We start from the raw sequence: 14,975 nt of genomic DNA on the forward strand, positions 1-14,975 counted from the left end.
ACTGGTGATATAACTGCATTGTGACAGTGAGGAAGCAGCTGTGCTCTATCATTGTACTAAACAACTGGTGATATAACTGCATTGTGACAGTGAGGAAGCAGCTGTGCTCTATCATTGTACTAAACAACTGGTGATATAACTGCATTGTGACAGTGAGGAAGCAGCTGTGCTCTATCATTGAACTAAACAACTGGTGATATAACTGCATTGTGACAGTGAGGAAGCAGCTGTGCTCTATCATTGTACTAAACAACTGGTGATATAACTGCATTGTGACAGTGAGGAAGCAGCTGTGCTCTATCATTGTACTAAACAACTGGTGATATAACTGCATTGTGATAGTGAGGAAGCAGCTGTGCTCTGTCATTGTACTAAACAACTGGTGATATAACTGCATTGTGATAGTGAGGAAGCAGCTGTGCTCTATCATTGTACTAAACAACTGGTGATATAACTGCATTGTGACAGCGAGGAAGCAGCTGTGCTATATCATTGTACTAAACAACTGGTGATATAACTACAGTGAGGTAGCAGCTGTGCTCTGTCATTGTACTAAACAACTGGTGATATAACTGCATTGTGACAGTGAGGAAGCAGCTGTGCTCTGTCATTGTACTAAACAACTGGTGATATAACTGCATTGTGACAGTAAGGAAGCAGCTGTGCTCTATCATTGTACTAAACAACTGGTGATATAACTGCATTGTGACAGCGAGGAAGCAGCTGTGCTCTATCATTATACTAAACAACTGGTGATATAACTGCATTGTGACAGCGAGGAAGCAGCTGTGCTCTGTCATTGTACTAAACAACTGGTGATATAACTGCATTGTGACAGTGAGGAAGCAGCTGTGCTCTATCATTGTACTAAACAACTGGTAATATAACTGCATTGTGACAGTGAGGAAGCAGCTGTGCTCTGTCATTGTACTAAACAACTGGTGATATAACTGCATTGTGACAGCGAGGAATCAGCTGTGCTCTGTCATTGTACTAAACAACTGGTGATATAACTGCATTGTGACAGTGAGGAAGCAGCTGTGCTCTGTCATTGTACTAAACAACTGGTGATATAACTGTATTGTGACAGTGAGGAAGCAGCTGTGCTCTGTCATTGTACTAAACAACTGGTGATATAACTGTATTGTGACAGTGAGGAAGCAGCTGTGCTCTGTCATTGTACTAAACAACTGGTGATATAACTGCATTGTGACAGTGAGGAAGCAGCTGTGCTCTATCATTGTACTAAACAACTGGTGATATAACTGCATTGTGACAGTGAGGAAGCAGCTGTGCTCTATCATTGTACTAAACAACTGGTGATATAACTGCATTGTGACAGTGATGAAGCTGCTGTGCTCTATCATTGTACTAAACAACTGGTGATATAACTGCATTGTGACAGTGAGGAAGCAGCTGTGCTCTATCATTGTACTAAACAACTGGTGATATAACTGCATTGTGACAGTGAGGAAGCAGCTGTGCTCTATCATTGTACTAAACAACTGGTGATATAACTGCATTGTGATAGTGAGGAAGCAGCTGTGCTCTGTCATTGTACTAAACAACTGGTGATATAACTGCATTGTGACAGTGAGGAAGCAGCTGTGCTCTATCATTGTACTAAACAACTGGTGATATAACTGCATTGTGACATCGAGGAAGCAGCTGTGCTCTATCATTGTACTAAACAACTGGTGATATAACTGCATTGTGACATCGAGGAAGCAGCTGTGCTCTATCATTGTACTATACAACTGGTGATATAACTGCATTGTGACAGTGAGGAAGCAGCTGTGCTCTATCATTGTACTAAACAACTGGTGATATAACTGCATTGTGACAGTGAGGAAGCAGCTGTGCTCTGTCATTGTACTAAACAACTGGTGATATAACTGCGTTGTGACAGTGAGGAAGCAGCTGTGCTCTATCATTGTACTAAACAACTGGTGATATAACTGCATTGTGACAGTGAGGAAGCAGCTGTGCTCTATCATTGTACTAAACAACTGGTGATATAACTGCATTTTGACAATGAGGAAGCAGCTGTGCTCTATAATTGTACTAAACAACTGGTGATATAACTGCATTGTGATAGTGAGGAAGCAGCTGTGCTCTATCATTGTACTAAACAAATGGTGATATAACTGCATTGTGACAGTGAGGAAGCAGCTGTGCTCTATCATTGAACTAAACAACTGGTGATATAACTGCATTGTGACAGTGAGGAAGCAGCTGTGCTCTATCATTGTACTAAACAACTGGTGATATAACTGCATTGTGACAGTGAGGAAGCAGCTGTGCTCTATCATTGTACTAAACAACTGGTGATATAACTGCATTGTGACAGTGAGGAAGCAGCTGTGCTCTATCATTGAACTAAACAACTGGTGATATAACTGCATTGTGACAGTGAGGAAGCAGCTGTGCTCTATCATTGTACTAAACAACTGGTGATATAACTGCATTGTGACAGTGAGGAAGCAGCTGTGCTCTATCATTGTACTAAACAACTGGTGATATAACTGCATTGTGATAGTGAGGAAGCAGCTGTGCTCTGTCATTGTACTAAACAACTGGTGATATAACTGCATTGTGATAGTGAGGAAGCAGCTGTGCTCTATCATTGTACTAAACAACTGGTGATATAACTGCATTGTGACAGCGAGGAAGCAGCTGTGCTATATCATTGTACTAAACAACTGGTGATATAACTACAGTGAGGTAGCAGCTGTGCTCTGTCATTGTACTAAACAACTGGTGATATAACTGCATTGTGACAGTGAGGAAGCAGCTGTGCTCTGTCATTGTACTAAACAACTGGTGATATAACTGCATTGTGACAGTAAGGAAGCAGCTGTGCTCTATCATTGTACTAAACAACTGGTGATATAACTGCATTGTGACAGCGAGGAAGCAGCTGTGCTCTATCATTATACTAAACAACTGGTGATATAACTGCATTGTGACAGCGAGGAAGCAGCTGTGCTCTGTCATTGTACTAAACAACTGGTGATATAACTGCATTGTGACAGTGAGGAAGCAGCTGTGCTCTATCATTGTACTAAACAACTGGTAATATAACTGCATTGTGACAGTGAGGAAGCAGCTGTGCTCTGTCATTGTACTAAACAACTGGTGATATAACTGCATTGTGACAGCGAGGAATCAGCTGTGCTCTGTCATTGTACTAAACAACTGGTGATATAACTGCATTGTGACAGTGAGGAAGCAGCTGTGCTCTGTCATTGTACTAAACAACTGGTGATATAACTGTATTGTGACAGTGAGGAAGCAGCTGTGCTCTGTCATTGTACTAAACAACTGGTGATATAACTGTATTGTGACAGTGAGGAAGCAGCTGTGCTCTGTCATTGTACTAAACAACTGGTGATATAACTGCATTGTGACAGTGAGGAAGCAGCTGTGCTCTATCATTGTACTAAACAACTGGTGATATAACTGCATTGTGACAGTGAGGAAGCAGCTGTGCTCTATCATTGTACTAAACAACTGGTGATATAACTGCATTGTGACAGTGATGAAGCTGCTGTGCTCTATCATTGTACTAAACAACTGGTGATATAACTGCATTGTGACAGTGAGGAAGCAGCTGTGCTCTATCATTGTACTAAACAACTGGTGATATAACTGCATTGTGACAGTGAGGAAGCAGCTGTGCTCTATCATTGTACTAAACAACTGGTGATATAACTGCATTGTGATAGTGAGGAAGCAGCTGTGCTCTGTCATTGTACTAAACAACTGGTGATATAACTGCATTGTGACAGTGAGGAAGCAGCTGTGCTCTATCATTGTACTAAACAACTGGTGATATAACTGCATTGTGACATCGAGGAAGCAGCTGTGCTCTATCATTGTACTAAACAACTGGTGATATAACTGCATTGTGACATCGAGGAAGCAGCTGTGCTCTATCATTGTACTATACAACTGGTGATATAACTGCATTGTGACAGTGAGGAAGCAGCTGTGCTCTATCATTGTACTAAACAACTGGTGATATAACTGCATTGTGACAGTGAGGAAGCAGCTGTGCTCTATCATTGTACTATACAACTGGTGATATAACTGCACCGTGACAGTGAGGAAGCAGCTGTGCTCTGTCATTGTACTAAACAACTGGTGATATAACTGCATTGTGACAGTGAGGAAGCAGCTGTGCTCTATCATTGTACTATACAACTGGTGATATAACTGCATTGTGACAGTGAGGAAGCAGCTGTGCTCTGTTATTGTACTAAACAACTGGTGATATAACTGCATTGTGACAGTGAGGAAGCAGCTGTGCTCTATCATTGTACTAAACAACTGGTGATATAACTGCATTGTGACAGTGAGGAAGCAGCTGTGCTCTATCATTGTACTAAACAACTGGTGATATAACTGCACTGTGACAGTGATGAAGCAGCTGTGCTCTATCACTGTACTAAACAACTGGTGATATAACTGCATTGTGACAGTGAGGAAGCAGCTGTGCTCTATCATTGTACTAAACAACTGGTGATATAACTGCACTGTGACAGTGATGAAGAAGCTGTGCTCTATCACTGTACTAAACAACTGGTGATATAACTGCATTGTGACAGTGAGGAAGCAGCTGTGCTCCGTCATTGTACTAAACAACTGGTGATATAACTGCATTGTGAGAATGAGGAAGCAGCTGTGCTCTATCATTGTACTAAACAACTGGTGATATAACTGCACTGTGACAGTGAGGAAGCAGCTGTGCTCTATCATTGTACTAAACAACTGGTGATATAACTGCATTGTGACAGTGAGGAAGCAGCTGTGCTCTGTCATTGTACTAAACAACTGGTGATATAACTGCGTTGTGACAGTGAGGAAGCAGCTGTGCTCTATCATTGTACTAAACAACTGGTGATATAACTGCATTGTGACAGTGAGGAAGCAGCTGTGCTCTATCATTGTACTAAACAACTGGTGATATAACTGTATTTTGACAATGAGGAAGCAGCTGTGCTCTATAATTGTACTAAACAACTGGTGATATAACTGCATTGTGATAGTGAGGAAGCAGCTGTGCTCTATCATTGTACTAAACAAATGGTGATATAACTGCATTGTGACAGTGAGGAAGCAGCTGTGCTCTATCATTGAACTAAACAACTGGTGATATAACTGCATTGTGACAGTGAGGAAGCAGCTGTGCTCTATCATTGTACTAAACAACTGGTGATATAACTGCATTGTGACAGTGAGGAAGCAGCTGTGCTCTATCATTGTACTAAACAACTGGTGATATATCTGCATTGTGACAGCGAGGAAGCAGCTGTACTCTATCATTGTACTAAACAACTGGTGATATAACTGCATTGTGACAGTGAGGAAGCAGCTGTGCTCTATCATTGTACTAAACAACTGGTGATATAACTGCATTGTGACAGCGAGGAAGCAGCTGTGCTCTATCATTGTACTAAACAACTGGTGATATAACTGCATTGTGACAGTGAGGAAGCAGCTGTGCTCTATCATTGTACTAAACAACTGGTGATATAACTGCATTGTGACAGTGAGGAAGCAGCTGTGCTCTATCATTGTACTAAACAACTGGTGATATAACTGCATTGTGACAGTGATGAAGCTGCTGTGCTCTATCATTGTACTAAACAACTGGTGATATAACTGCATTGTGACAGTGAGGAAGCAGCTGTGCTCTATCATTGTACTAAACAACTGGTGATATAACTGCATTGTGACAGTGAGGAAGCAGCTGTGCTCTATCATTGTACTAAACAACTGGTGATATAACTGCATTGTGATAGTGAGGAAGCAGCTGTGCTCTGTCATTGTACTAAACAACTGGTGATATAACTGCATTGTGACAGTGAGGAAGCAGCTGTGCTCTATCATTGTACTAAACAACTGGTGATATAACTGCATTGTGACATCGAGGAAGCAGCTGTGCTCTATCATTGTACTAAACAACTGGTGATATAACTGCATTGTGACATCGAGGAAGCAGCTGTGCTCTATCATTGTACTATACAACTGGTGATATAACTGCATTGTGACAGTGAGGAAGCAGCTGTGCTCTATCATTGTACTAAACAACTGGTGATATAACTGCATTGTGACAGTGAGGAAGCAGCTGTGCTCTATCATTGTACTATACAACTGGTGATATAACTGCACCGTGACAGTGAGGAAGCAGCTGTGCTCTGTCATTGTACTAAACAACTGGTGATATAACTGCATTGTGACAGTGAGGAAGCAGCTGTGCTCTATCATTGTACTATACAACTGGTGATATAACTGCATTGTGACAGTGAGGAAGCAGCTGTGCTCTGTCATTGTACTAAACAACTGGTGATATAACTGCATTGTGACAGTGAGGAAGCAGCTGTGCTCTATCATTGTACTAAACAACTGGTGATATAACTGCATTGTGACAGTGAGGAAGCAGCTGTGCTCTATCATTGTACTAAACAACTGGTGATATAACTGCACTGTGACAGTGATGAAGCAGCTGTGCTCTATCACTGTACTAAACAACTGGTGATATAACTGCATTGTGACAGTGAGGAAGCAGCTGTGCTCTATCATTGTACTAAACAACTGGTGATATAACTGCACTGTGACAGTGATGAAGAAGCTGTGCTCTATCACTGTACTAAACAACTGGTGATATAACTGCATTGTGACAGTGAGGAAGCAGCTGTGCTCCGTCATTGTACTAAACAACTGGTGATATAACTGCATTGTGAGAATGAGGAAGCAGCTGTGCTCTATCATTGTACTAAACAACTGGTGATATAACTGCACTGTGACAGTGAGGAAGCAGCTGTGCTCTATCATTGTACTAAACAACTGGTGATATAACTGCATTGTGACAGTGAGGAAGCAGCTGTGCTCTGTCATTGTACTAAACAACTGGTGATATAACTGCGTTGTGACAGTGAGGAAGCAGCTGTGCTCTATCATTGTACTAAACAACTGGTGATATAACTGCATTGTGACAGTGAGGAAGCAGCTGTGCTCTATCATTGTACTAAACAACTGGTGATATAACTGTATTTTGACAATGAGGAAGCAGCTGTGCTCTATAATTGTACTAAACAACTGGTGATATAACTGCATTGTGATAGTGAGGAAGCAGCTGTGCTCTATCATTGTACTAAACAAATGGTGATATAACTGCATTGTGACAGTGAGGAAGCAGCTGTGCTCTATCATTGAACTAAACAACTGGTGATATAACTGCATTGTGACAGTGAGGAAGCAGCTGTGCTCTATCATTGTACTAAACAACTGGTGATATAACTGCATTGTGACAGTGAGGAAGCAGCTGTGCTCTATCATTGTACTAAACAACTGGTGATATAACTGCATTGTGACAGTGAGGAAGCAGCTGTGCTCTATCATTGTACTAAACAACTGGTGATATAACTGCATTGTGACAGTGAGGAAGCAGCTGTGCTCTATCATTGTACTAAACAACTGGTGATATAACTGTATTGTGACAGTGAGGAAGCAGCTGTGCTCTATCATTATACTAAACAACTGGTGATATAACTGCACTGTGACAGCGAGGAAGCAGCTGTGCTCTATCATTGTACTAAACAACTGGTGATATAACTGCGTTGTGACAGTGGGGAAGCAGCTGTGCTCTATCATTGTACTAAACAACTGGTGATATAACTGCATTGTGACAGTGAGGAAGCAGCTGTGCTCTATCATTGTACTATACAACTGGTGATATAACTGCATTGTGACAGTGAGGAAGCAGCTGTGCTCTGTCATTGTACTAAACAACTGGTGATATAACTGCATTGTGACAGTGAGGAAGCAGCTGTGCTCTATCATTGTACTAAACAACTGGTGATATAACTGCATTGTGACAGTGAGGTAGCAGCTGTGCTCTATCATTGTACAATACAACTGGTGATATAACTGCACTGTGACAGTGAGGAAGCAGCTGTGCTCTGTCATTGTACTAAACAACTGGTGATATAACTGCATTGTGACAGTGAGGAAGCAGCTGTGCTCTATCATTGTACTAAACAACTGGTGATATAACTGCATTGTGACAGTGAGGGAGCAGCTGTGCTCTATCATTGTACTATACAACTGGTGATATAACTGCACTGTGATAGTGAGGAAGCAGCTGTGCTCTGTCATTGTACTAAACAACTGGTGATATAACTGCATTGTGACAGTGAGGTAGCAGCTGTGCTCTATCATTGTACTAAACAACTGGTGGTATAACTGCATTGTGACAGTGAGGTAGCAGCTGTGCTCTATCATTGTACTAAACAACTGGTGATATAACTGCTTTGTGACAGTGAGGTAGCAGCTGTGCTCTATCATTGTACTAAACTACTGGTGATATAACTGCATTGTGACAGTGAGGAAGCAGCTGTGCTCTATCATTGTACTAAACAACTGGTGATATAACTGCATTGTGACAGTGAGGAAGCAGCTGTACTCTATCATTGTACTAAACAACTGGTGATATAACTGCATTGTTACAGTGATGAAGCAGCTGTGCTCTATCACTGTACTAAACAACTGGTGATATAACTGCATTGTGACAGTGAGGAAGCAGCTGTGCTCTATCATTGTACTAAACAACTGGTGATATAACTGCATTGTGACAGTGAGGAAGCAGCTGTGCTCTGTCATTGTACTAAACAACTGGTGATATAACTGCATTGTGACAGTGAGGAAGCAGCTGTGCTCTATCATTGTACTAAACAACTGGTGATATAACTGCATTGTGACAGTGATGAAGCAGCTGTGCTCTATCATTGTACTAAACAACTGGTGATATAACTGCATTGTGACAGTGAGGAAGCAGCTGTGCTCTATCATTGTACTAAACAACTGGTGATATAACTGCACTGTGACAGTGAGGAAGCAGCTGTGCTCTATCATTGTACTAAACAACTGGTGATATAACTGCATTGTGACAGTGAGGAGCAGCTGTGCTCTATCATTGTACTAAACAACTGCTGATATAACTGCGTTGTGACAGTGAGGAAGCAGCTGTGCTCTATCATTGTACTAAACAACTGGTGATATAACTGCATTGTGACAGTGAGGAAGCAGCTGTGCTCTATCATTGTACTAAACAACTGGTGATATAACTGCATTGTGACAGTGAGGAGCAGCTGTGCTCTATCATTGTACTAAACAACTGGTGATATAACTGTGTTGTGACAGTGAGGAAGCAGCTGTGCTCTATCATTGTACTAAACAACTGGTGATATAACTGCATTGTGACAGTGAGGAAGCAGCTGTGCTCTATCATTGTTCTAAACAACTGGTGATATAACTGCATTGTGACAGTGAGGAAGCAGCTGTGCTCTATCATTGTACTAAACAACTGGTGATATAACTGCGTTGTGACAGTGAGGAAGCAGCTGTGCTCTATCATTGTACTAAACAACTGGTGATATAACTGCATTGTGACAGTGAGGAAGCAGCTGTGCTCTATGATTGTACTAAACAACTGGTGATATATCTGCATTGTGACAGTGAGGAAGCAGCTGTGCTCTATCATTGTACTAAACAACTGGTGATATAACTGCATTGTGACAGTGAAGAAGCTGCTGTGCTCTATCATTGTACTAAACAACTGGTGATATAACTGCATTGTGACAGTGAGGAAGCAGCTGTGCTCTATCATTGTACTAAACAACTGGTGATATAACTGCATTGTGACAGTGAGGAAGCAGCTGTGCTCTATCATTGTACTAAACAACTGGTGATATATCTGCATTGTGACAGTGAGGAAGCAGCTGTGCTCTATCATTGTACTAAACAACTGGTGATATAACTGCACTGTGACAGTGATGAAGCAGCTGTGCTCTATCATTGTACTAAACAACTGGTGATATAACTGCATTGTGATAGTGAGGAAGCAGCTGTGCTCTATCATTGTACTAAACAACTGGTGATATAACTGCATTGTGACAGTGAGGAAGCAGCTGTGCTCTATCATTGTACTAAACAACTGGTGATATAACTGCATTGTGACAGTGAGGAAGCAGCTGTGCTCTATCATTGTACTAAACAACTGGTGATATAACTGCATTGTGACAGTGAGGAAGCAGCTGTGCTCTATCGTTGTACTAAACAACTGGTGATATAACTGCATTGTGACAGTGAGGAAGCAGCTGTGCTCTATCATTGTACTAAACAACTGGTGATATAACTGCATTGTGACAGTGAGGAAGCAGCTGTGCTCTATCATTGTACTAAACAACTGGTGATATAACTGTATTGTGACAGTGAGGAAGCAGCTGTGCTCTATCATTATACTAAACAACTGGTGATATAACTGCACTGTGACAGCGAGGAAGCAGCTGTGCTCTATCATTGTACTAAACAACTGGTGATATAACTGCGTTGTGACAGTGAGGAAGCAGCTGTGCTCTATCATTGTACTAAACAACTGGTGATATAACTGCATTGTGACAGTGAGGAAGCAGCTGTGCTCTATCATTGTACTATACAACTGGTGATATAACTGCATTGTGACAGTGAGGAAGCAGCTGTGCTCTATCATTGTACTAAACAACTGGTGATATAACTGCATTGTGACAGTGAGGTAGCAGCTGTGCTCTATCATTGTACAATACAACTGGTGATATAACTGCACTGTGACAGTGAGGAAGCAGCTGTGCTCTATCATTGTACTAAACAACTGGTGATATAACTGCATTGTGACAGTGAGGAAGCAGCTGTGCTCTGTCATTGTACTAAACAACTGGTGATATAACTGCATTGTGACATCGAGGAAGCAGCTGTGCTCTATCATTGTACTATACAACTGGGGATATAACTGCATTGTGACAGTGAGGAAGCAGCTGTGCTCTATCATTGTACTAAACAACTGGTGATATATCTGCATTGTGACAGTGAGGAAGCAGCTGTGCTCTATCATTGTACTAAACAACTGGTGATATATCTGCATTGTGACAGTGAGGAAGCAGCTGTGCTCTATCATTGTACTAAACAACTGATGATATAACTGCGTTGTGACAGTGAGGAAGCAGCTGTGCTCTATCATTGTACTAAACAACTGGTGATATAACTGCATTGTGACAGTGAGGAAGCAGCTGTGCTCTATCATTGTACTAAACAACTGGTGATATAACTGCATTGTGACAGTGAGGAAGCAGCTGTGCTCTATCATTGTACTAAACAACTGGTGATATAACTGTATTGTGACAGTGAGGAAGCAGCTGTGCTCTATCATTATACTAAACAACTGGTGATATAACTGCACTGTGACAGCGAGGAAGCAGCTGTGCTCTATCATTGTACTAAACAACTGGTGATATAACTGCGTTGTGACAGTGAGGAAGCAGCTGTGCTCTATCATTGTACTAAACAACTGGTGATATAACTGCATTGTGACAGTGAGGAAGCAGCTGTGCTCTATCATTGTACTATACAACTGGTGATATAACTGCATTGTGACAGTGAGGAAGCAGCTGTGCTCTATCATTGTACTAAACAACTGGTGATATAACTGCATTGTGACAGTGAGGTAGCAGCTGTGCTCTATCATTGTACAATACAACTGGTGATATAACTGCACTGTGACAGTGAGGAAGCAGCTGTGCTCTATCATTGTACTAAACAACTGGTGATATAACTGCATTGTGACAGTGAGGTAGCAGCTGTGCTCTATCATTGTACAATACAACTGGTGATATAACTGCATTGTGACAGTGAGGTAGCAGCTGTGCTCTATCATTGTACAATACAACTGGTGATATAACTGCATTGTGACAGTGAGGAAGCAGCTGTGCTCTGTCATTGTACTAAACAACTGGTGATATAACTGCATTGTGACAGTGAGGAAGCAGCTGTGCTCTATCATTGTACTAAACAACTGGTGATATAACTGCATTGTGACAGTGAGGAAGCAGCTGTGCTCTATCATTGTACTAAACAACTGGTGATATATCTGCATTGTGACAGTGAGGAAGCAGCTGTGCTCTATCATTGTACTAAACAACTGATGATATAACTGCGTTGTGACAGTGAGGAAGCAGCTGTGCTCTATCATTGTACTAAACAACTGGTGATATAACTGCATTGTGACAGTGAGGAAGCAGCTGTGCTCTATCATTGTACTAAACAACTGGTGATATATCTGCATTGTGACAGTGAGGAAGCAGCTGTGCTCTATCATTGTACTAAACAACTGGTGATATAACTGCATTGTGACAGTGAGGAAGCAGCTGTGCTCTATCATTGTACTAAACAACTGGTGATATAACTGCACTGTGACAGTGATGAAGCAGCTGTGCTCTATCACTGTACTAAACAACTGGTGATATAACTGCATTGTGACAGTGAGGAAGCAGCTGTGCTCTATCATTGTACTAAACAACTGGTGATATAACTGCATTGTGACAGTGAGGAAGCAGCTGTGCTCTATCACTGTACTAAACAACTGGTGATATAACTGCATTGTGACAGTGAGGAAGCAGCTGTGCTCCGTCATTGTTCTAAACAACTGGTGATATAACTGCATTGTGAGAATGAGGAAGCAGCTGTGCTCTATCATTGTACTAAACAACTGGTGATATAACTGCACTGTGACAGTGAGGAAGCAGCTGTGCTCTATCATTGTACTAAACAACTGGTGATATAACTGCATTGTGACAGTGAGGAAGCAGCTGTGCTCTGTCATTGTACTAAACAACTGGTGATATAACTGCGTTGTGACAGTGAGGAAGCAGCTGTGCTCTATCATTGTACTAAACAACTGGCGATATATCTGCATTGTGACAGCGAGGAAGCAGCTGTACTCTATTATTGTACTAAACAACTGGTGATATAACTGCATTGTGACAGTGAGGAAGCAGCTGTGCTCTATCATTGTACTAAACAACTGGTGATATAACTGCATTGTGACAGTGAGGAAGCAGCTGTGCTCTATCACTGTACTAAACAACTGGTGATATAACTGCATTGTGACAGTGAGGAAGCAGCTGTGCTCCGTCATTGTTCTAAACAACTGGTGATATAACTGCATTGTGATAGTGAGGAAGCAGCTGTGCTCTATCATTGTACTAAACAAATGGTGATATAACTGCATTGTGACAGCGAGGAAGCGGCTGTGCTCTATCATTGAACTAAACAACTGGTTATATTTCTGCATTGTGACAGTGAGGAAGCAGCTGTGCTCTATCATTGTACTAAACAACTGGTGATATAACTGCATTGTGACAGTGAGGAAGCAGCTGTGCTCTATCATTGTACTAAACAACTGGCGATATATCTGCATTGTGACAGCGAGGAAGCAGCTGTACTCTATCATTGTACTAAACAACTGGTGATATAACTGCATTGTGACAGTGAGGAAGCAGCTGTGCTCTATCATTGTACTAAACAACTGGTGATATAACTGCATTGTGACAGCGAGGAAGCAGCTGTGCTCTATCATTGTACTAAACAACTGGTGATATAACTGCATTGTGACAGCGAGGAAGCAGCTGTGCTCTATCATTGTACTAAACAACTGGTGATATAACTGCATTGTGACAGTGAGGAAGCAGCTGTGCTCTATCATTGTACTAAACAACTGGTGATATAACTGCATTGTGACAGTGAGGAAGCAGCTGTGCTCTATCATTGTACTAAACAACTGGTGATATAACTGCATTGTGACAGTGAGGAAGCAGCTGTGCTCTATCATTGTACTAAACAACTGGTGATATAACTGCATTGTGACAGTGAGGAAGCAGCTGTGCTCTATCACTGTACTAAACAACTGGTGATATAACTGTATTGTGACAGTGAGGAAGCAGCTGTGCTCTATCATTATACTAAACAACTGGTGATATAACTGCACTGTGACAGCGAGGAAGCAGCTGTGCTCTATCATTGTACTAAACAACTGGTGATATAACTGCGTTGTGACAGTGAGGAAGCAGCTGTACTCTATCATTGTACTAAACAACTGGTGATATAACTGCATTGTGACAGTGAGGAAGCAGCTGTGCTCTATCATTGTACTAAACAACTGGTGATATAACTGCATTGTGACAGTGAGGAAGCAGCTGTGCTCTATCATTGTACAATACAACTGGTGATATAACTGCACTGTGACAGTGAGGAAGCAGCTGTGCTCTGTCATTGTACTAAACAACTGGTGATATAACTGCATTGTGACAGTGAGGAAGCAGCTGTGCTCTATCATTGTACTAAACAACTGGTGATATAACTGCATTGTGACAGCGAGGAAGCAGCTGTGCTCTATCATTGTACTAAACAACTGGTGATATAACTGCATTGTGACAGTGAGGAAGCAGCTGTGCTCTATCATTGTACTAAACAACTGGTGATATAACTGCATTGTGACAGTGAGGAAGCAGCTGTGCTCTATCATTGTACTAAACAACTGGTGATATAACTGCATTGTGACAGTGAGGAAGCAGCTGTGCTCTATCATTGTACTAAACAACTGGTGATATAACTGCATTGTGACAGTGAGGAAGCAGCTGTGCTCTATCATTGTACTAAACAACTGGTGATATAACTGTATTGTGACAGTGAGGAAGCAGCTGTGCTCTATCATTGTACTAAACAACTGGTGATATAACTGCACTGTGACAGCGAGGAAGCAGCTGTGCTCTATCATTGTACTAAACAACTGGTGATATAACTGCGTTGTGACAGTGAGGAAGCAGCTGTGCTCTATCATTGTACTAAACAACTGGTGATATAACTGCATTGTGACAGTGAGGAAGCAGCTGTGCTCTATCATTATACTAAACAACTGGTGATATAACTGCACTGTGACAGCGAGGAAGCAGCTGTGCTCTATCATTGTACTAAACAACTGGTGATATAACTGCGTTGTGACAGTGAGGAAGCAGCTGTGCTCTATCATTGTACTAAACAACTGGTGATATAACTGCATTGTGACAGTGAGGAAGCAGCTGTGCTCTATCATTGTACTATAC

Source organism: Pseudophryne corroboree, chromosome 1 (assembly GCF_028390025.1).
Source record: "Pseudophryne corroboree isolate aPseCor3 chromosome 1, aPseCor3.hap2, whole genome shotgun sequence".
In the NCBI taxonomy this organism is placed as follows: Eukaryota; Metazoa; Chordata; class Amphibia; order Anura; family Myobatrachidae; genus Pseudophryne; species Pseudophryne corroboree.